This window comes from Bubalus bubalis, chromosome 12, assembly GCF_019923935.1.
Source record: "Bubalus bubalis isolate 160015118507 breed Murrah chromosome 12, NDDB_SH_1, whole genome shotgun sequence".
Classification (NCBI taxonomy): Eukaryota; Metazoa; Chordata; class Mammalia; order Artiodactyla; family Bovidae; genus Bubalus; species Bubalus bubalis.
Window position 1 is genome coordinate 76,962,424 of NC_059168.1, and position 22,312 is coordinate 76,984,735.

The following is a 22,312-nucleotide window of genomic DNA, read 5'->3' on the forward strand; positions in this document are numbered from 1 at the left end:
CGCGGAAGGGGAGCTAAGACTGCTGCGAGGAGGCGACAGCACAGAAGAGAGAAGCCAGACGAGAGTGTCTGCTTGCTGTGGCTCAGAGCCTTCTTCACAGCTGGGTTTGAACAAGAAGATTGCAGGAAGGGTGACCAAGTTCATCTTTAAGCAATTGAGCCTAGATGTCAGTAAGTAGTCCCTGACACAGGGCCCGGGTTACGGCAAGGCCCAGGGATGGTCTGGGGGCTCGCATTCTGGTGTGGCCTCTGGAGCCAACAACCACGCCAGTGTCACAGTCTTTCTCAGCTGCCTTGACTTGAGGGCTGCATCCCATTGCCTACCTGGCACTGGGACGCAGACGGCACTTGTCCACCAGGCCTGCCTGAGGAGCCGGGAGCAGCTCCCAAGGTCTTTGTTGGGAAAACTTAGTGCATATTCTTAGACTTCCTGGCTGTCCAAGGGAAGAGAGGCCCAGGATTGCAATTTCACAAGCCTCCTTCTTCTTTTACATTGCAAAGAGAGCCAAAAACAATGAAATTAAATTTTGCTGATTCCCCTCAGAACAGCACATGAGTAGCAATTGTTAATGAAAAAGGCAAAGAAATCTAATTCCATTATCTAATTTTCTAGTCGGAGACAATAATTTTCTTTTTCCCTGAGATTGTTTGGATAACAAATACTCTAATGTAATATGACTTCCACACCCCCAAAACAAGTGAAAGGTAAAACAAAGAATACAGACCCAAGATGTAAACTGCGGAGAAATTCTGAGATGAAAATTTGTTGGGAAAAAACATTGGATGGTATATTCATAAGCTCTAAGTAGAAATAAGCATTCCTGCCAGGATCTCCTAGCTGGGGTCTTCTTCAGTCATGATAATGGGGGTCTTCACACTGTACTGGTCTACAGGATGGATGGTTGGGTGAGGAGCTTCTTCTCCCTGTTAAAGAGCAGGCCAAGGGCTTTCTGATAGACTCATGAAAATCTTGACTCTAACAAAAATATTCAGTGCTACAAAGGTCACGTGTATGTTTGGGGAGGTGTGGGATAGTGTGGCGGGAAGTTTTGTGATCCTAGTGAATCCTTCATGGGAACATTTCCACATCATCCCAAAATACACATAATTGAAACTGTTTATGGCACCCCACTCCAGTACTCTTGCCTAGAAAATCCCATGGACGGAGGAGCCTGGTGGGCGGCAGTCCATGGGGTCGCGAAGAGTAGAACACGACTGTGCGACTTCGCTTTCACTTTTCACTTTCATGCACTGGAGAAGGAAATGGCAACCCACTCCAGTGTTCTTGCCTGGAGAATCCCAGGGACGGGGGAGCCTGGCAGGCTGCTGTCTATGGGGTCGCACAGAGTCAGACACGACTGAAGTGACTTAGCAGCAGCAGCATGCATCTTAATGCTCCTTGAAATGCCCATTTGCCTTTTATTAATGTACAAAACTATCACCCATCTCATTCAAGCAACGTTCAGGATGGACTGAAACCATGAGGCCCTCACAGCTTTCTTTCCAAAATCCGTTCTTTAGCTCTGACCAAAAAACAACTGACAGAGAGAGCGTCTTTTTATTGAACGTAACTGCAGAAAGGAAGGAACGTGTAGCAAAAGACTGTGAAGGCAGAAACTCAAAGCAAGTTCATATTTGCTTCCTTGATAAGTGACAGTGTGGCCAGACACCCACACACATCCTCGTGCCCTGACATCTGACTGCACGTTAACGTAACAACATGGCCACCACTGGGAAATAGTGTCCATAGGATTAACCAGCAATATCTTTATTATATTACTATGGCATATCCTTATCCAAATAGGGGTGCTGAGACTAATAGAATTTGGACCAAAGCGAAGAAAAATTTCAACAGAAAAACTATAGACCCATAAATTTTTAATTAATTTTTGGCTGGGGTAGTGTCACAATTTATAGACTTCATCTGTGTAGTTGGGAGAACAGAAAAGACAACATGACCTATTACACCAAGATGAAACAGGATGTAAGATGTCTTTTCATCTAAAGTGGGATGTAAGGTGCTTTATCTTCCATCTACCCCCATCAGCTAGTTCTGGACTTTCAAGGTCAAATCCCCAAACACTTCAGCATGTGGCTCTGAAATCATTCATGCTTAAATAGCAGAATGCGGATTATTATTTTTAACATGATTATGATGAACACTAGTGATAATGTAGATATATTAGAAACTTTAAGTACAGGTATTGAAAAAAGAGGTGACGCATACCAAGAACATGTAGAAAGAAGACAGATCTGGGAGACCTCAGGGCCAATCTCTCTTAGAACACTCAGAAAAGGAGTTGAATTTGTAGAGTTTTTGATCCAACTTGAATCAACAATGTAATGTGACTGACAAAGAAACGTATTTAGATGAGTTACCATAAGTATAATATACAGATCTACAAAGGCCGTAGGCCAACCCTCTTATGTATCAAAATAATGTGTCTGATTCTAGAAACCAGGATTGGAAAAAAAAATAGATGACAGCATATTTTGTGGATTAAAACAGTTAAGTGTCTAGAATTGTATGATTTAGTGTGCATACAAGCAGAAAGGACACTTAGCTGGGGGAAGCAGATTCAGACAGTTTATGGAAATTACACTGAAATAATTGAACTTTATCTGGTAGAGGAGAAGACAGGCATACTGTATGACCCTCAGAGGCCAAAGAAAGTCCAGCTGATAGATATTATAGGATGTGAGTTCTCTCCTCCATAAAAGGGATCACTGTGACCCTCTGGGGAGGCCATCCACTCCCTTTCCCAGCAGTGCTTGAGAAGAGACTGAGCATCCACACAGTAAGGCTACAGTGTCAGATGTAATGAACTTAAAGTTTCTTCCAAGAAAGAAGTGATGCTCATACAATTCCCCCAGTTCTCCATTTCTCATTCAAGGTTGTCAAAGAGGGCAGGTCTTCTTACGTAACTTTCATTTTATTTTCATTTTCCAAAACTGCTGTTCTCATCACAGGGGGCAACTGCATACCATCTTCTCACGCATTCTTGCTCCCTGAGGAATGTGTTCCAGTTTGGGTAATTACATTCTGCCAGCTTAAATTATCCCTGCAGTTTACATTGAGTAAGGCATTTTTCTTTAATATGTATCCTAAATTGTTGCATAGTGTTTCTGTGTACCAGTAAATATTACATACATGCCAAGGTAATAGTCAGAACCTTGGAAACCACTCACCCTATTTATAGGAGAACAAGGCAAGATTAAAACTAATTAAAATTTACTTCGATTATTCATACACCTGCATGTTTGGGCCTTTATGCTGGCAGTTAAGGGAAATAGGTTTCACATAACCTATACTTAATTTCCTGGCTTTTCTGAATTTTTTCAGCTCCAATTGTTTTCCAATTCCTGCTACACCCAAAGAGCACCCCAAACAAGTTTGTGAGTGGTAGCAAAGAGTGATGGGTCGATAATACAAAAGTGCAGTGAAGAAGCTTGGGTTTGGCCCAGATCCCTTCATCATGGGTGTAATTTTTAAATACAGCTCTGCAAATTCTATCACAGTCATGGCTGCTCCAGTCACAGGCTATATCCCTTTTACATTTCTTCCCCTTTTGCTTGTCTGCCTCCTTATTAAGAGTATTTATTCTAGTTACTTTCATTGCTGACCTTGGGAGCTTATCACAAATATGATTTCTCGTTTGCTTGCTCTTGCACTCACTCTCAATCTATACACACACATTCTCTCTCTGACCTCATTCTTTTAATGGTTTCAGTATCTCCAGAATCATCCACATATCATTTTTCCACGTATGTTTTGCTTAGGCAAGAGGCACATCTGGGCACACAGGAGCAGATTGTGTGGAGGTGGTGAGCATCCGTGAACAGTTGGCATATGTTGGTACTTACTAAGATATGTGATAGTTAATTGATTATTGGTTCTGGAAAGCAGAGGCTGGGTGTGTTTACCCTTGTCTTTCAAGGGTTAATACAAGGTTTAAAATAAATGGATGTCCAGGAAATGCTGTTTGAACTGATATGAACTGAATGGAAGAAATGTACTCTAAAAGTGAGACTCTAAACTCCAATATCTCAAAGTCCTTTTAGGCATCTGCCACACGTCTATGACCTCTCTAATTTCCACGTTCACTTTTCTCATTTCAAGACAGACCTTTGTTTCTCTCTTTCTCTCTTCATCAAAGCAGAGAAGCCTCCCTCATAAGAGGATTCTTTGTCTGTTTGAGTCTTTTTCCTTTGCCACTTATAGCCGGGTCAAGATGCTCTCTTATTTATTCATGTATTTATCCTCTCATTTGGAAAATATTTATGGGAATGCATTATGTTCTCAGAACTGTGCAATTTCCAGGAGTACAGAGGTAAGAGCTGCACTCATCAAGCATACAATGTAGAGAACTAGTCAAATATTAACCAAATATTTATACAAGAATGATTCAATTTCCATTCTAAGGATGACGAATCCAGAATGGGAAAATGGTATAACAGAACAAAATTCCCATAGCCGTTATTTGAGGCAAATGGGCATCTCTAAGCAATCTTGGATGTTTGATTGGGATTTGCTATATGAAACCCCACCTGTGCCCCATCTCTTACTTCCTAGACTGGAGAGCAAGTGGCAGAGAGGAGAGTGTCATGGTCTGGGGATCAGGAGACCTCAGTTCTTGCTAGACTCTGCCATGGAGTCTGTGCTGGTCGTAGGAAAGTCTCTTCATTTCTGGGCTTCGGATTCTCTAAAAGTGAGGAGGGCAGGATAGCATCATGTCCACTGTGGTCCTTCAGGTGCTGACATTTCATGCTTCTCCGGGCAGCTGCCTTAACTTACAGTGAACAGCAGGCAGGTATGACTGGGCTGCTATTTAGGCCTGAAGTTGCTAATGAGGCAAGGAACACTACATACGTTTTACTTCATCTGAACTTTAGATAATTTTTGCTTTACAGTTTACTCTTTCCTCCACACCATTTCCCTATCTATTCTAAATGGATTCACAAATGCTTGCAAGAATTTGGGGGCTTACATTGGCTGTTTTGCAATTCAGACAAGTGATTAGAATATTCCCAGCACATACACTTAATCAAAACAAGCCCAATTAAGCTCACTACTCCAGATTCCACCTCATTAGCTTTCTGTTCCTAAAATATAACAGATGTCATTGCTGCAGGCCCGGAGGTACAGACACATTTTTCAGCTAAGCACTTACAATGCAACCTAAGTTAGAGGAAGATTTAATTATTACTTTCATTGTCGTGGCTTCCTGTGGAAGCTCATTTTTCACTTAATAGCAATCTCTTTCTACCTAGTTACCCATTGCCACCAGAATAACATGTCTTTCTCCTCAAATAGTGAGTTCATAAAAAGCGTTAATTCCCCACCCCTCCAATTTTGCCTGGTAAATTGATTTTGGGGGTTCCTGAATTTATCTGACCCTGAACTCTTATTAAATGAATAGAAAGAGGAAGAAATAGGATGCAACGATTCCTTCTCCTTTCTTAGTAACATTTGGGCTTGTGCATCGGCTACTCTGTCACCCATACTCAAAGAATGGCTCACAACTGTACTTTACACAATGCCGCACTATAGCACTGAGTTTGCCTTGCAATTCCTTTTATCTGTTTGTTTTCTCCTTCTCAAGGCCATCAGCTCTTCTAAGCCTGGGACCTAACCTGTTTTCCCTCATATTCCCAGTTTCCTGGTGGCAGGATAGCTGGTTCTTATAAGAAGAATAATTAGTGATTATTTGTTCAATAAGCAGATAACTATAAATCTCAGTCTTATACAGTAGTCACTAATCCAATCAATTTTCTAATCAATGTCAGTGTTAGTTCACCAGGTTGTATTTTTTAATAATGATATATGTTCTTAATTATTGTGGAGATGAGATATTTCAAGATTCTAACATTCATGGAAGTAACAAGTATTCTGGCATGTCATCCACATGAGCCACCCCCATGCCCACTCTCACCTCCCACAAGAAGTATGTCACACTGAGCCTCGTCATATTCAAGGTAAATTTAGTACCTTGCATGTTTCAGAATTGGGTTTTATCCATGGATACATCACTTTCTCCTTTTCCCCTCACTTGTATTTCTAACTAAGTACTCACTCTCTAAAGAGACCCTACATAGTTTTCCTCCTAGAAACAGTAAATAATAAGAAACACAGCCATACACTGGAGATGTATCTCTTACTTTTCTTTAGCTTTGCAGGTGACTGTGGGCTTAAACGGAGAAGGCAATGGCACCCCACTCCAGTACTCTTGCCTGGAAAATCCCATGGATGGAGGAGCCTGGTAGGCTGCAGTCCATGGGGTCGTGAAGAGTCGGACACGACTGAGCAACTTCACTTTCACTTTTCACTTTCATGCATTGGAGAAGGAAATGGCAACCCACTCCAGTGTTCTTGCCTGGAGAATCCCAGGGACGGGGGAGCCTGGTGGGCTTCTGTCTATGGGGTCGCACAGAGTCAGACACTACTGAAGCAACTTAGCAGCAGGAGCAGCAGGTGGGCTTAAAATTTACCACCTAGTGGGTGAAAAATCAAATTCTTACCATACAAACAAATACACACACAATGACATCATAAAAAATATTATTTGTGATTTTAAAAACTGACAAGAATTTGCACATCCAAAATGTCTCTTTATCTTCAGTAGAGTCTCCTTGATGAGCAGAAAATCATTCCAAAAATGCTGACCTTGCTCAAAACTCTCCAAAGCCTCCTTTAGGAAATGTCTAAAGAGCCAGGTATGAATCAACTCAGCCTGCCATAACAATACACTACAGATGGAGTGGCTTAAACCCTGTCTCAGTTCTGAAGCTTTTGTCAGTTCTGGAGTTCTGTAAGTTGAAGATCAAGGTGCCAGTCAATTCAGTTCCTGATGAGGACCCACTTCCTGCCACCTTTTCAACATGCTCTCACATGGCCCTTTGTATGTGCAGAGACAGCCACTGAGATCTTAAGTGACACTTCTTAGAAAGGCACTGATCCCACTGGACCAGGACCCCACCCTTGGACTTTATTTAACCTTAATTACCTCCATGAGGGATTGGGGGCAGGAGGAAAAGGGGACGACAGAGGATGAGATGGCTGGATGGCATCACTGACTCGATGGATGTGAGTCTGAGTGAACTCCAGGAGCTGGTGATGGACAGGGAGGCCTGACGTGCTGTGATTCATGGGGTCACAGAGAGTTGGACATGACTGAGTGACTAAACTAAACTGAACTGAACTGAACCTCCATGAAGACCCCATCTCCAAATATAATCACACTGGGGGCTAGGGCTTCAACCCAGGGATTTTTGAGAACAAAATCTTTGGTCCACAATAAGCCAGTTCAAGAAAAATATTACATAATTTCAACTGGATTGCTTAGAAATTAGAAACTTTGTGTTTCAAAAGGAGAAAACATTACTTATTCTCTTTAGTTACTCTTACTCATCTGAGTTATTCACCTTTCTTGGCTTCAAATAATCTTTGGCAGTTTCTAATATTGAAATTCATCAACATGTAAAAGTTATTACTATGGAAGAAATTAAATTATTACAGAGTCTAAAGATAATGTTCAATAAGAAATTCAGTATTTATTTGGGATGATTGTTTTATGTTTGGAATTAGTGTATAGAAGTCGAAGTTGACTATTATATTGTAGAGAGAACTGTTTATTCAGATTGAAAATGCGTGGCATGTTTATCAAGGCAACCAATGGCCTGTGCATATAGTTGTACCTTCCAGTCATAATACATCTACAACAGACCTGTAATTAAATAGCATCATGTCATACAACAGGCAGCAGAGCACAGTGAAGGTAAATACTAATGCCTTTATTTTTAAGTTTCTTGAAAGTAGGACAATATTTGTCTTGTTCATTTTTTTACCTCCAGAGCCTAGAATAATGCTGAGCAAAGTGTAGGCACTTAATACATGCTTATTGAATTGAACTGATAGGTAATTCTTTAAAAGGCCAACTAATTGGGTTCTGTTAAACCTGAAGTCTCTTTAATATAAAGCAAGGATCGTAACACTAGATCCCTCAGGTCAAATCTGGCCTGTCACCTGTTTTGTAATGTCTGTGAGCTAAGAATAATTATTACATATTTAAAAGGTTGGGTAACAAGCAGAAGATGAATAAAACTCTGTCCCCATGTGAAAATTTACACACAAAATTCAAATTTTAGTGTGCTTTATTGAAACATAGTGTCAACATAATAATTTTTATTAATAAATCTACATTTATGTTAGTTGCTCAGTTATGTCTGACTCTTTGTGATCCCATGGACTGTAATACTCCAGCCTCCTCTGTTCATGGAATTTTCCAGCCAAGAATATTGGAGTGGGTTACCATTTCTTTCTCCAGGGGATCTTCCCTACCTAACTCTGGTCCCCAACATTGTGGGCAGATTCTTTAGTGTCTGACCCACAAGGAGAGATTTTATTCAATGAGATTATTGCCAGGCAGGGGGTGAGGAATGACAGAAACAGGGAAATGGGGGGATTTTGCAACAGAAAAGATGACTGTGACCATGAAAACAGCAAACTTCTCAAAGAGAAAGGAATTTTCTTTCCTAGAAAGGAATGAACAAGGTTAGAAAGAACTGAGTGTGCAGAAGTGGGTTAAAAGCGTGGTGTGATCTGATTATAGTTGGAAAGGAAGACTATTTCATGCTGAGGCCAGCCTGTTTTCTCAGAGCAGCCCTTAAGGAGGGGCTGTACGCTGGCTCAGGCAGAGGGCAGGCTGAAATTCAGAGGCCTAAGTGAAGGTGAAAATCTTAACCAAGTTTTGTTAACAAGTATTTTGTTCCTCTTCATCAATGAGGACAAAATGGTTCAGCTAATTATTGGGTTGGCCAAAAAGTTCATTTAGGTTTTTCCACAATAGAGAGAAATCCAAATGAAATTCTTGGCCAACACAATATTTACAGGGCAAAATAAAGAGATATGGAGAGTTTGTGCCTGGTTTTGTCATATATTAACATGCAGGCATCCCTGAGTCTTTTTTAAGTCACAGAGGGAAATGGTTCTTTGCAGGAAGTCATTTTCTAGTAAACAGCTGGGAGGGGTGGGGTCTGTAATCTTTCTGTTTTCCAGGGTCACAGGGCTCAGGTCACATTCACCATCCTCAAGAGCCATGCCTTGAGATGCCTCAAGAACCAATATAAAAATACATCGATTTTTGTATTGTCTATGGTTGCTTCCTTGCTGCTATGGAGAGTGAAGTAGTTGCACAGAGATCCATGATCCACAAAATGAACTTATTACTATTGCCCTGTTACAGAACAAGTGTATTGACTCTTATAGAAAGAATGTGCCGGGGGAGGGGGGTGGAATTTTGATTGAATCGGTAATGTGGAATATGTAATAGACTAAAATTTATGTAGTTTACCAAACTCTTACTCAATCTCCCAGATTCCAGTGAAGTCTTCAGGAAGACATATCCTTCTGCCTCCTGTTACAGGAAATAGCCTAGGCCAGGTGCCCAGGACCCCTCACAAGCCCCCTCCTGGCACTCACTGCATTTACAATGCATGTCTCCTCCCCAGGTACTTAATTCCTTGAAAGAAGAATAAGACTTTGCCTTCTTTGAATTCTCAACACCTAGAACAGAGCCTGGAAATCTGGAGAAGGAAGAAAACAACATGGAAACAAACAAACTTTGATATTCAAAGTCATTACTAACAATGTATTGCCAAAGATGAGTCTGGCTCCAGGGAGAAGGTAAGAGCAATCTTTAATCACAACGTGCATATGCAAATAGCAACTGCTCCAGAGCACAGAAACACTTTGTTCCCTTTAGTAGGTTAAATATGCCTCTCCACAAATGTGTTAACATCCTTCCTTTGCTTAGCAAATCCTCTTTTCATGATCTGTTCAAAGGTAAACTTTATCCCCAGGTTGGATTATCATAACCTCCATATCTATGTGCATGTATTAAGCTCATCTCTCCCATCTTAAAAAGAAATTACTCTTCAGGCCCCACATTCACCTCAAATATCAACTAATTTTTCTCTTTGCTTTCATAGTCAAACATCTTTAACAAGTCATTTACATTGTCTGTCTGAAAACTTTATTCATGCTTTTAATGACTTTCCTGATACTGAGTCTCCTTTGGAGGTTTTTTCTTGGCCAACTCTTAAATGCTGATGTTTCTCCAAGCATTCAGGTAGGTTCTCTTCTAATGCTATGCAGTCTTCTTTTTTTCTTATTTTTTTTAAACTTTTAATTTTATGTTGGAGTATAGCCAATGAACAATGTTGTAATAATTTCAGGTGGACAGCAAAGGGACTCAGCCATATAATACATATATCCATTCCCCTCCAAACTCCTCTTCCATCCATTCTTGAAGAACTATCTAAAGGCTTATCACAGACAAATCAGCACTTCCATATTTTGCAGCATGTATGAGTCCAGGGACTATATACATTGTCTATGAGAGAGACACTTTTACTAGAATGGCCCAAAGATACTTAAAACTTAACATCTCTACAACTAAAAAAAAAAAAAAAGAAGAAAGAAAGAAAGGAACTAAAGCCCTTTCCCCAGCCCCTGAGTTCCACAGCTTGGCTATTCTATCTCAGAAAACACCATCATTGTCTACTATGGATTATCCAAAATGTCGCTCATATAATTGGTCACCAAACCTACTGATTTTACATCCTAAAATACAGTAAATTCCCTACTTACAAACAAGTTCCATTCCGAGAGCACATCCATTAGTCCAATTTGTTTATAAATCCAACGAAGTTAGCCTGGATACCCAACTAACACAATAGGCTACATAGTACTGTACTGAAGTAGGTTTATAATACTTTTCACACAAATAATACATAAAAAACAAGCAAACACAAAAATAAAGAAAACGTTTTTAATCTTAGGGTGCAGTACCTTGAAAAGAACAGTGGTACAGTACAACAGCTGCCGCTGAGTGGCCAGGCAAGAAGAGTTACTAAGTGGAGGAGGAAGGGAGGTGGGAAATGGTAGAGCTGAAGGATTTCATGTACACTTGATGGTATTTGCAGGGGTCTTGCTGTAGTTTCCAAGTATCTCCATGTCTCACAATTCTACCTGCCTCTATAGTGCTTCTCATAGCAATATTTTTACCTGGTCTTATTCCTATAAGCACTTCTTAACAGGTTCTCCAGCCCTCAGTAAATTCCACTGTAGAACATCCTTCCTTCATTCTAAAACACAAATTTGATCAAGGTACACATTTGCTTAAAAGTACTTTAGGATAAGTCCAAACTCCTTCAGAGGATTTAAGAGAACCTTCGTGATCTGGGACCTCCAGATTCATGCCTCGCTTTCCTCCTCATTCTGTATCCCTCTCTCCTGTATTTTGTCACACTCTCTAGCCTCCAGCCATAAAAACAATCTTTTGTTTTTCTCAATACATCTTTCTCTAGCCTCCAATCGTTTACATAGGATGCTTTATCTTTTCATGGTACCCTCTCCCCACTCAACCTTACCTTTGCTCCCTTCCAATATCGATTCAGCATTCATGTCACAGCTTAGACATCCGTTTCTCTAAGAAATTTTCGGTATGGCTCCTGCCCACCATCATTAAGTCTGTTAGGCATCTCCCTCTCTCTCAGAACCCGTACTTCTCCTCCCACAGCATGTATCACATGGTACTTTAATTGCCTGCATCCTCATCTAAATCACTCATAATTGGCTCCCACTGCTGTTGTTCTGTCCATGGGATTTCCTAGGCAAGAATACTGGAGTGGGTTGCCATTTCCTTCTTTAAAGGATCTTCCTGACCCAGGGATTGAACCCGGGTCTCTTGCTTGGCAGGTGAATTCTTTACCACTGAGCCACCTGGGAAACCCTACATAATTGGCATATTTGGTGAAATCAGAACGTATGTTTATAATGGTTTGTCATGTATTCCTTAAGTCTATTGTATCACCTGGCACATAACTCGTGATATAATAGGTCAATAAATAAGTATAAAATAAATGGAAGAATGGCATCTATTTGTCTGTACTTCAAAGGAAATTGATTAAAGAAATCCCTTCTTTTTGTCTTTTTCAAACTAACTGGTACTGATTGTTAAATAAATGATCAGTTTATAGGCCCAGATCTATTGAAATAACTTGAAAAAACTAAAAATCCAATGAGGCATGATTTACCCAAAAAGTCACTATTGTATGGTTATTGTCATTGTTTTTGCTGTTTTCTAAATTAGTTTGGTTTCTTTGGCTGAATCTGGTAATTTGGGATGAGGGAGGTATTGAATGATAATGTTCATAACGAGATGTTCAAAATGCTAACTGAAGTGTAAGCTTCAAAATCATGGCTTTCTATGAGTTCTTATTCCATGCAGATAACTGCTTTCCTTTTCCTATATCTCTCCACCGTCTGTATTTTGAAGCCCACCTTGAAATGTGTTAACTTTGCCTCTGCTTCGCTTTCCTCAGAACCCACATGCATGTCATATGCATTTCATCCCCCTCTAGCAAATCTCTAGAAAATTGGAATGGAACTTTTAAAAGGATACAAATCATTGTAGGTTTGGCATCTCCCACATCATCCATTTCGGTTGATTTGCTATTAGCATCTGTGATGAGGCTTGGAGGTGGCTGCCAAACCTTGAATGTCACTGAGATGAAATTTAGCTGGTGGGGCTGAAGCCAGGCTTATTACTGTTCAGTTTGTGAAGCGTCATGATTGTCCTCTCTTGTTAGCGTGCCTCCGTTTGAGCACAAAAAGCATAGATTGCTTTGCAAAATCTATCTTAATTAATCATAAATAGTGCCTGATGGGAAGATTGCTGCTTTCATCTCAGTTAAATAAAACACAATCACTAAATCCTTTTCTTGCTCCAGGTTTTCACAGTATTGTGCAGGTTGCCTCCTTACATATTTGAGATGCTGGAGGTCTAATCACATCAGTGTGTTACTGATAGCCTCATTAGGCTGCACCATCAAGAACTGTTCCCAGCCCCTTCTCCAGCAGCAGAGCCAAGTCCCTATGAGTTAAATGGGGACACTGGAATGGCGAAACAATTCCACTCCTTCCCAACAGCTAATTAAGGAGAGGAAAGCATTGTGCTAAAGACTTCAGTGAGTTTGCCTTGCAGCTCTTCAAGGGTGACCTTGTAGCAAATGGTGAAAGAACTGAAGAGAGTCACTGTTGCGTGGTAAATGATCATCAGGAAAGTTCAAATGCTACCGAATGGGGTGGCTAAGTGTGCTAGAATGAGCTTGCTTTCTTCTCTGCCCCTTGGAAGTCACAAAATTTCCTTTCTGTGCAAATACAGAAAGCAAATAATGAAGAACGTTAACAGTCTACTTCAAAGGACAATATATAATCAGCCTCTTGCACCAGTCATATAAATGCTACCTATTGGGGCTTAAATACAGCAGTTTGCCATGGGCACCCATGTCATATAATGGGCCTGTGTATGTGCAAAGTAAGTAGTGTAATTGCTAGCCTATTGACAAGAGCTAAAAAGAAAAGCTAAATATTCAATTTCCTATCTTTTCTTGCAGCTTCAGTTAAGGTCCTCTGAAGCAGTTCTGATCAATGAGATACATGGAGAAATCTGCTGAGACCTCCTGCTCTTCCATCCTCTTCCTGCCTGGATTGAAGATACGCAGGAGCACTTGGGACCAGAAAGACAAAAGCTACATGCTGAGGATGGCACGTTAGGAAGACAGAAGAAGTTTAATTTCTTGATGCATCTGGATTAGCCTTACAAACCCTGGATTTCCTAAGTCCAGATCTCTTAGTGCATAACATAAACTCCTATGTGTTTAAGTTAAGATTCATCAGGGTCATGATTCAGATGGCAGAATCCAATCCTTTCTGATGGAGAACACAAATGACTCATGATAACTTTCTGCCTTTCTTCCAAAAGAGTACTATGTAAAAACAGACCAGACTTAATTCATCTCTTGTTTTGAAAAAAATGCAATGGCTGCTCAAGATTTAGGAATGAATGTCCTGAGGACCTTATCTAATTCTCAAATTCACAAATACCACTTGTATTAGTCAGAGTCTAGTCAGGAAAACCAAAACGACCCTATGTACTTATCAGAGGGAATTTAACATAGGAGATTTAATATGCAGAAAGAAGAGGCAACACTGAGGTGACCCCGAGAAAACAACAGCAGAGAGCAGCTACTATTCCTAAAGTTGGAGGAATGAAAGGGAATAGGCAGGTGTGAGCAAGACTTTAGAGTCCAGAGGAGGAGTCTCAAAGAGTTGGTGGTCAGATCTTGAAAAGGAGACACCTCCAGGGAAGAGAACACATTTAGGAGTTCAGGCACAGACCTCAGAGGAGGTGGCGTGCCACCACATCAAGGTGGTACCTTGAAGAGGATGTGATGAGGCTTGTTCTGGGAGTGCTGAAAGATGCTGGTTACCCTGCTGCAGCCAGGGTAACCCGTACAACCTGAAGAACTGCTGCTGCTCGGGTGATGCTGCCGAGGCCAAGAGCACGTAGGAAAAAGAAAGTATCTTCTCAGCCCCTCTTTCTCCCTTCCACTCTCTTTATACTGCTTCCTATTGGCCAAACCTAACAGGGAACAGCTGACGAGAGCCTGATAAATGCAGTTACCAGTGTTCCAGCTCCAGAATCCCATCTGAGAACAGAGAGTAATGGGGTAGATTAGGAACTGTGACAATATAGGCAAAGGACTAGCACAGCAGAAAATGCAATAAGGAACAACCGAAGCATTAAAATGAGTCCATAGTGGCAGTATTAACACAGAACAAAGGCCATTTTTGGAAGTATCAGACAATTCTTCCATAAAATCAAAATTCTACTTTTCCAGTTAAAAATGGCTAGTAATGTTTAAAAATCATCAATATTATTTTCTGCATTTTTTTCAAAATTAATGCATAGTCATTGTAGGATGATCAGAATTAGCTAAACAAAAAATAGAAAATAAAAACTACCTTAAATGTTATCATTTATATTTCTGATATAAATATTGTCAGAAGTTCTACATTTTTAATAACAGATAATATTTATGACAACCCATTAAGCTTTTAAATACTTAGCATACAGTCTATCTTTTAATTCTCAAAACAACCTTATGAGTTAGGTCCCTCAGCCATCAGCCAACAGAAAGTAAAAGTGAAAAGAAAGTGAAAGTCACTCAGTCATGTCCAACTCTTTGCAACCCCATGGACTGTATAGTCCATGGAATTCTTTAGGCCAGAATACTGGAGTGGGTAGCCTTTCCCTTCTCCAGAGGATCTTCCCAACCCAGGGATCGAACCCAGGTCTCCTGCATTGTAGGTGGATTCTTTACCAGCTGAGCCACAAGGGAAGGCCCAGCCAACAGATAAATCACCAAAAAAAAACAAGACTTGAATTGTGCACTGTGAAATAATAAGAAATGCATATATGGTCTCTGCCTCTAATCCCTGACACAGAGTTTTCCTAGGAACTAACAAGGTTTTAATGTGTAAATAGGGGGGTTCGGAGAATCTTTTATTCCAACATTTAGTCTCTGACCCCAGTTCCTGACATGGGGCTCCTAAATCCTTGGAACTTCCTTCATGACAGCAGTATCTTTTCTACTAATGAGGAGACCCTTTCTGAGTTTCTGGATAAGGGTTGGGTCAGCAGAAAGACTAGGTTTCTGAAGTGCTACAGTGATAAAGAATCCCTCTCACTGCAGGAGACTTAAGAGATGAGGGTTCAATCCCTGGGTCAGGAAGATCACCTTGAGAAGGAAATGGCAATCCAATTCAGTATTCTTGCCTGGAAAATTCCATGGATAGAGGAGCCTGGCAGCCTACAGTTTATAAGGTCGCAAAAGAGTAGGACACAATTGAGCAGCTGAACACCCACACAAGCCCCAGAAAGACCAAGCTATAATTATAAGTCTGGAATTTTCAAGCCCATCTCCCATTCTCCAGAGAGGGGGAAAAGGGCTAGAAATGGAATTAATGATCAATTATGCCTACGTGATGAAGCTACCATAAGAATCCCACTAGTACAGTGATTGGTGAGTTTCTGGGTTGGCCATCATATGTATTGGGTTGGCCAAAAAGCTTGTTCAGGTTTTTACATGATGTTAAGGAAAAACCCAAACAAACTTTTGGACTAATCCAACATGCCAGGAGATTTGCATATTCCAACTCCACAGGGACAGAAGCTCCTGCTCTTGGGACCCTTCCACACCTCACTCTATGCATCTCTTCATCTGAATATGATTTATATCCTTTATGATATAAGAAACTGCTAGACATAAGTACTTCCCTAAGTTCTGTAAGCTTTTCTAGCAAATAATTAAAACCAAGAAAGAGATCACAGGAATCTCCAGTTTGTAGCCAAGTCAGTTAGAAGTTGTAGGCACCTAGGGACCTACTTCAGAGAAGGCAATGGCACCCCACTCCAGTACGCTTGCCTGGAAAATCCCATGGATGGAGGAGCCTGGTAGGCTGTAGTCCATGGGGTCTCTAGGAGTCAGACATGACTGAGCGACTTCCCTTTCACTTTTCACTTTCGTGCATTGGAGAAGGAAATGACAACCCACTCCAGTGTTCTTGCCTGGAGAATCCCAGGGACGGGGGAGCCTGGTGGGCTTCCGTCTATGGGGTCGCACAAAGTCGGACATGACTGAAGCGACTTAGCAGCAGCAGCAGGGATCTACTTCTCGGGATTAGCATCTGGAGTAGGAGGCAGTCTTGTGGAACTGAGCTCTTAACCTATGGGTCTGTGTTAACTATGCTTATTGTGCATTAAGTTGAATTATAAAACACCCTAGCTAGTGTCACAGGTTTGCTTGTTGTGGAAAAAAAAACTCACACAATTGATGTCAAAACTGTTGTGAGTGTGGCAGTAGAGTGAGAGCACAGAAGTTATGGTGTCTTAAAGTCCAGAGAGATGAAGTGCCCTTCTTTAGCTGGTATTACAGCTCACCTTACAACAAAGCAGGCCTGTACTCCCCGAGAATGGCCTTCATCTAAAGGATAAACCTTGAGCTAGCACCAGACTTGATCCCAATATCTTTCCAAGGACAACAGTAGCATTTCATTATCTGCCTTTTCCCATAAACCACACTCATCTCCTTTCTCTGCTTCTCCTGGCTATTAGTTGATAGTCAAGTTCCTTCAGGAGCTTTTGTCATTTCACGTCTCAGAAAGACTTTTCCTTCTCATAAAACAAATTGCCAGCTGGCCAGTCTTTCCTGACTTTCTCTTCCACTACATTTCATAAAAATTCTGACTTGCAGGTGGCACTCATTCTGCCCTCTTGGACTGATGTAACTATTATCCCCTTATTTCGATGTTTTTTTTTTAAATGTTAGTAGAAATTCAGAAACAACTGTCTATGAACTGTTCTTAGACAACTGTTCAATGTCTATGAACAAATTGCCACATTTACCAGAACCAAATGATCAGTTTCTATGACCTTGTTAATCTCTTTTTTCTCTAATTCAGAAGTTTATTTACATTTCCACAAATAAATAGTTTGAATTGCTCTTTCAGAGTTAACATTTATATAAGTATTTATATTCCCAAATTTTAACAAACACTGTGTGATTTTGAAGCATTACAAAATTACATATCACACATTGCAGATAGAAAAAAGTTGTGAAAACTAAACGAACAATATATTTCTCTTTTACTTCTTTTTTTTTTTTTTTGGCCATGCTGCACAGCATGTGAGATCTTAATTCCCCAACCAGGGATTGAACCCATGACCCTGCAGTGGACGCATGGAGTCTTAATCACTGGACTACCAGGGAAGTCCCTGACTAACCTATTTCCCAGAGCATTCTGAATGATGGTGAATCAGGTACCCTTTGTGAATTTAAAGATTTTATCAAAGGAAGTACGTAGTTTAATTTTATCAAAAGGAGGATATATCCATGATTATCTTACATTCAGATAATCACTGTGGGACAGAGGATCTGTGGATGCAATGCTGAATGCACTTTTGCAAGGTCTTATGGGTAGCATTGAGCTGAAGGGAATAAAAATGAAAATGACATACTAAAGTATGCTGATGAGACTCAGATTAAAAGCAGAGGCAATGTCTACCCGAGAAGTCAAACTTATATGTCAGTAAACAGTAGAGAACACTGTTTTCAAACGCCAGGAAACATTTATGTCATCACAGCACCTTATAATATGAAGTGAAGTCTATATCCACTTTTTGTGTTCTTGAATATTTTTGCTCAAGGTGACAGACATATGCAAAAAGTCTTCATTGGTAATTTTCCAAGACAAATTTGCTTGTCTAAACGTGGAATTTTAGGACACATTAATCAATGTGTCCTAACAATTTCTACTTAGTTCCTGTATGTCCCACTTGCCACTAAAGTGAAAGTGAAAGTCACTAAGTTGTGTCCAACTCTTTGCAACCCCATGGACTGTAGCTGGCCAAGTTCCTCTCTCCATGGAATTCTCCAGGCAAGAATACTGGGATAGATTTCTATTCCGTTCACCAATGGATCTTCCTGATCCAGGGACCAAACCCTCATATTCTGTGTCTCTTGCATTAGCAAGTGAATTCTTTACACTGAGCCTCCTGGGAAGCCCAAGATGAACTTCCATGAGATTACTAAGAAAATACAAAAACAAATTCTCTTAAATGAAGGTAATGGAAAAAAAGAGAAAAGATCTTTGAGGATTTGGGACAAGGGGTCATCATGAGGACACTCTGCAAGTTAAAAGAATCCTTCTTTATCTCACAAGCTAGTCCACCTTCTCAAAACAAGATAATTTGTCACTAGAATTGTCATACAAATTAAATCATAAGTTTAACAAGTGTTGGAGATTTGCCCAACACTGAATATGCAAAAGATAGATGGCAGAGGACCATGATAATAAATAAGAACATAAGGATGGAGAATATACTTCAGCAAACAAAAAGCTTAAACTGGGAAAGTCCCCTCACATTGTCAATATTAGGATTGGGACCATCAAGTAATCTGCCAGTGTGCAAATACAGGTCTTCATCAAACTTGCCAAGTTGAATAAGTGATAAAATGATGGTCAGATGATGGGTATGAATCCATCTCCATCAACCATCTGGATGTCTATGAAAAGTGACTTGAAAGAGTGTCTAATTGACATATGCCAATAAAAGATTACTAACTAACTGGGTATAGGCATCAAGAATCAGCGGGGCAGAAGCCGATTAAAATGCATCCTCAACTTGAAGACCAGGCAAGGGTTCTTTTTTTTTCTTTTTCTGTTCTTCAGTTTGGACCTCAGCACAATTTTTATATTCCCCTGACGGCCGTGATCCAAGAAGGTGCATTACCACTTTTATTAGACATACTCCATCCTCTGAATGGTTTTGGCTCTGAATGCACCCTAAGGAACTTAAATCTAACACTTTAAGTGGTTCAGTTCAGTTCAGTTCAGTCACTCAGTCATGTCAAACTCTTTGCGACCCCATGAATTGCAGCACACCAGGCCTTCCTGTCCATCACTAACTCATGAAGTAAGTACACTCAAACTCACATCCATTAAGTCAGTGATGTCATCCAGCCATCTCTTCCTCTGTCGTCCCCTTCTCCTCCTGCCCCCAATCCCTCCAAGCATCAGAGTCTTTTCAGTTCAGTTCAGTCGGTCAGTCGTGTCTGACTCTTTGCAACCCCATGAATCGCAGCACGCCAGGCCTCCCTGTCCATCACCAACTCCCGGAGTTCACTCCGACTCACGTCCATCGAGTCAGCGATGCCATCCAGCCATCTCATCCTCTGTCGTCCCCTTCTCCTCCTGCCCCCAATCCCTCCCAGCATCAGAGTCTTTTCCAATGAGTCAACTCTTCACATGAGGTGGCCAAAGTACTGGAGTTTCAGCTTTAGCATCATTCCTTCCAAAGAACACCCAGGACTGATCTCCTTTAGGATGGACTGGTTGGATCTCCTTGCACTCCAAGGGACTTTCAAGAGTCTTCTCCAACACCACAGTTCAAAAGCATCAATTCTTCGGTGCTCAGCTTTCTTCACAGTCCAACTCTCACATCCATACCTGACTACTGGAAAACCATAGCCTTGACTACACGGGACTTTGTTGGCAAAGTTATGCCTCTGCTTTTCAATATGCTATCTAGGTTGGTCATAACTTTCCTTCCAAGGAGTAAGCATCTTTTAATTTCATGGCTGCAATCACCATCTGCAGTGATTTTGGATCCCCCAAAATTCAAGTCTGACACTGTTTCCACTGTTTCCCCATCTATTTCCCATGAAGTGATGGGACCAGATGCCATGATCTTAGTTTTCTGAATGTTGAGCTTTAAGCAAACTTTTTCACTCTTCTCTTTCACTTTCATCAAGAGGCTCTTTAGTTCCTCTTCACTTTCTGCCATAAGGGTGGTGTCATCTGTGTATATGAGGTCATTGATATTTCTCCCAGCAATCTTGATTCCAGCTTATGCGTCTTCCAGCCCAACATTTCTCGTGATGTACTCTGCATATAAGTTAAATAAGCAGGGTGACAATATACAGCTTTGACGTCCCCCTTTTCCTATTTGGAAGCACTCTGTTGTTCCATGTCCAGTTCTAACTGTTGCTTCCTGACCTGCATATAGGTTTCTTAAGAGGCAGGTCAGGTGGTCTGGTATTCCCATCTCTTTCAGAATTTTCCACAGTTTATTGTGATCCACACACTCAAAGGCTTTGGCATAGTCAATAAAGCAGAAATAGATGTTTTTCTGGAACTCTCTTGCTTTTTCCATGATCCAACATCCATGGATGTTGGTGATTTGATCTCTGGTTCCTCTGCCTTTTCTAAAACCAGCTTGAACATCTGGAAATTCAAGGTTCACGTATTGCTGAAACCTGGCTTGGAGAATTTTGAGGATTACTTTACTAGCATGTGAGATGAGTGCAATTGTGTGGTAGTTTGAGCATTTTTTGGCATTGTCTTTCTTTGGGATTGGAATGAAAACTGACCTTTTCCAGTCCTGTGGCCACTGCTGAGTTTTCCAAATTTGCTGGCATATTGAGTCCAACACTTTCACAGCATCATCTTTCAGGATTTGAAACAGCTCAACTGGAATTCCATCACCTTCACTAGCTTTGTTCATAGTGATGCTTTCTAAGGCCCACGTGCCTTCACATTCCAGGATGTCTGGCTCTAGGTCAGTGATCACACCATCGTGATTATCTGGGTCGTGAAGATCTTTTTTGTACAGTTCTTCTGTGTATTCTTGCCACCTCTTCTTAATATCTTCTGCTTCTGTTAGGTCCATACATTTTCTGTCCTTTATCGAGCCCATCTTTGCATGAAATATTCTCTTGGTATCTCTAATTTTCTTGAAGAGATCTCTAGTCTTTCCCATTCTGCTGTTTTCCTCTATTTCTTTGCACTTATCGCTGAGGAAGGCTTTCTTATCTCTCCTTGCTATTCTTTGGAACTCTACATTAAGATGCATATATCTTTCCTTTTCTCCTTTGCTTTTCACAGCTTTCTCTTCTTTTCACAGCTATTTGTAAGGCCTCCCCAGACAGCCATTTTGCTTGTTTGCATTTCTTTTCCATGGGGATGGTCTTGATCCCTGTCTCCTGTACAATGTCATGAACCTCCGTCCATAGTTCATCAGGCACTCTATCTATCAGATCTAGTCCCTTAAATCTATTTCTCACTTCCACCGTATAATCATAAGGGATTTGATTTAGGGCATACCTGAATGGTCTAGTGGTTTTCCCTACTGTCTTCAATTTAAGTCTGAATTTGGCAATAAGGAGTTCATGATCTGAGCCACAGTCAGCTCCCGGTCTTGTTTTTGCTGACTGTATGCAGCTTCTCCATCTTTGGCTGCGAAGAATATAATCAATCTGATTTCAGTGTTGACCATCTGGTGATGTCCATGTGTCGAGTCTTCTCTTGTGTTGTTGGAAGACGGTGTTTGCTATGACCAGTGCGTTCTCTTGGGAAAACCGCCCTGCTTCATTCCGTATTCCAAGGCCAAATGTGACTGTTACTCCAGGTGTTTCTTGACTTCCTACTTTTGCATTCCAGTCCCCTATAATGAAAAGGACATCTTTTTTGGGTGTTAGTTCTAAAAGGTCTTGTAGGTCTTCATAAAACTGTTCAACTTCAGCTTCTTCAGTGTTACTGGTTGGGGCATAGACTTGGATTACTGTGATATTGAATGGTTTGCCTTGGAAACGAACAGAGATCATTCTGTCATTTTTTAGATTGCATCCAAGTACTGCATTTTGGACTCTTTTGTTGACCATGATGGCTACTTCATTTCTTCTAAGGGATTCCTGCCTGCAGTAGTAGATATAATGGTCATCTGAGTTAAATTCACCCATTCCAGTCCATTTTAGTTCGCTGATTCCTAGAATGTCAACATTCATTCTTGCCATCTCTTGTTTGACCACTTCCAATTTGCCTTGATTCATGGACCTGACATTCCTGG

General features: G+C 40.8%; 1 long non-coding RNA gene across 1 annotated transcript in view; it reads right to left on the reverse strand.

Moving 5' to 3' along the window:
* The window catches only part of LOC123328715, a 68,087-nt gene extending 56,532 nt beyond the window's left edge, over nt 1-11,555 (reverse strand). The window contains exon 1 of the long non-coding RNA XR_006543741.1: nt 11,430-11,555. This is a non-coding gene — a long non-coding RNA (uncharacterized LOC123328715). The remainder of the gene's footprint in view (nt 1-11,429) is intronic.
* Nucleotides 11,556-22,312: the final 10,757 nt, after the last annotated feature.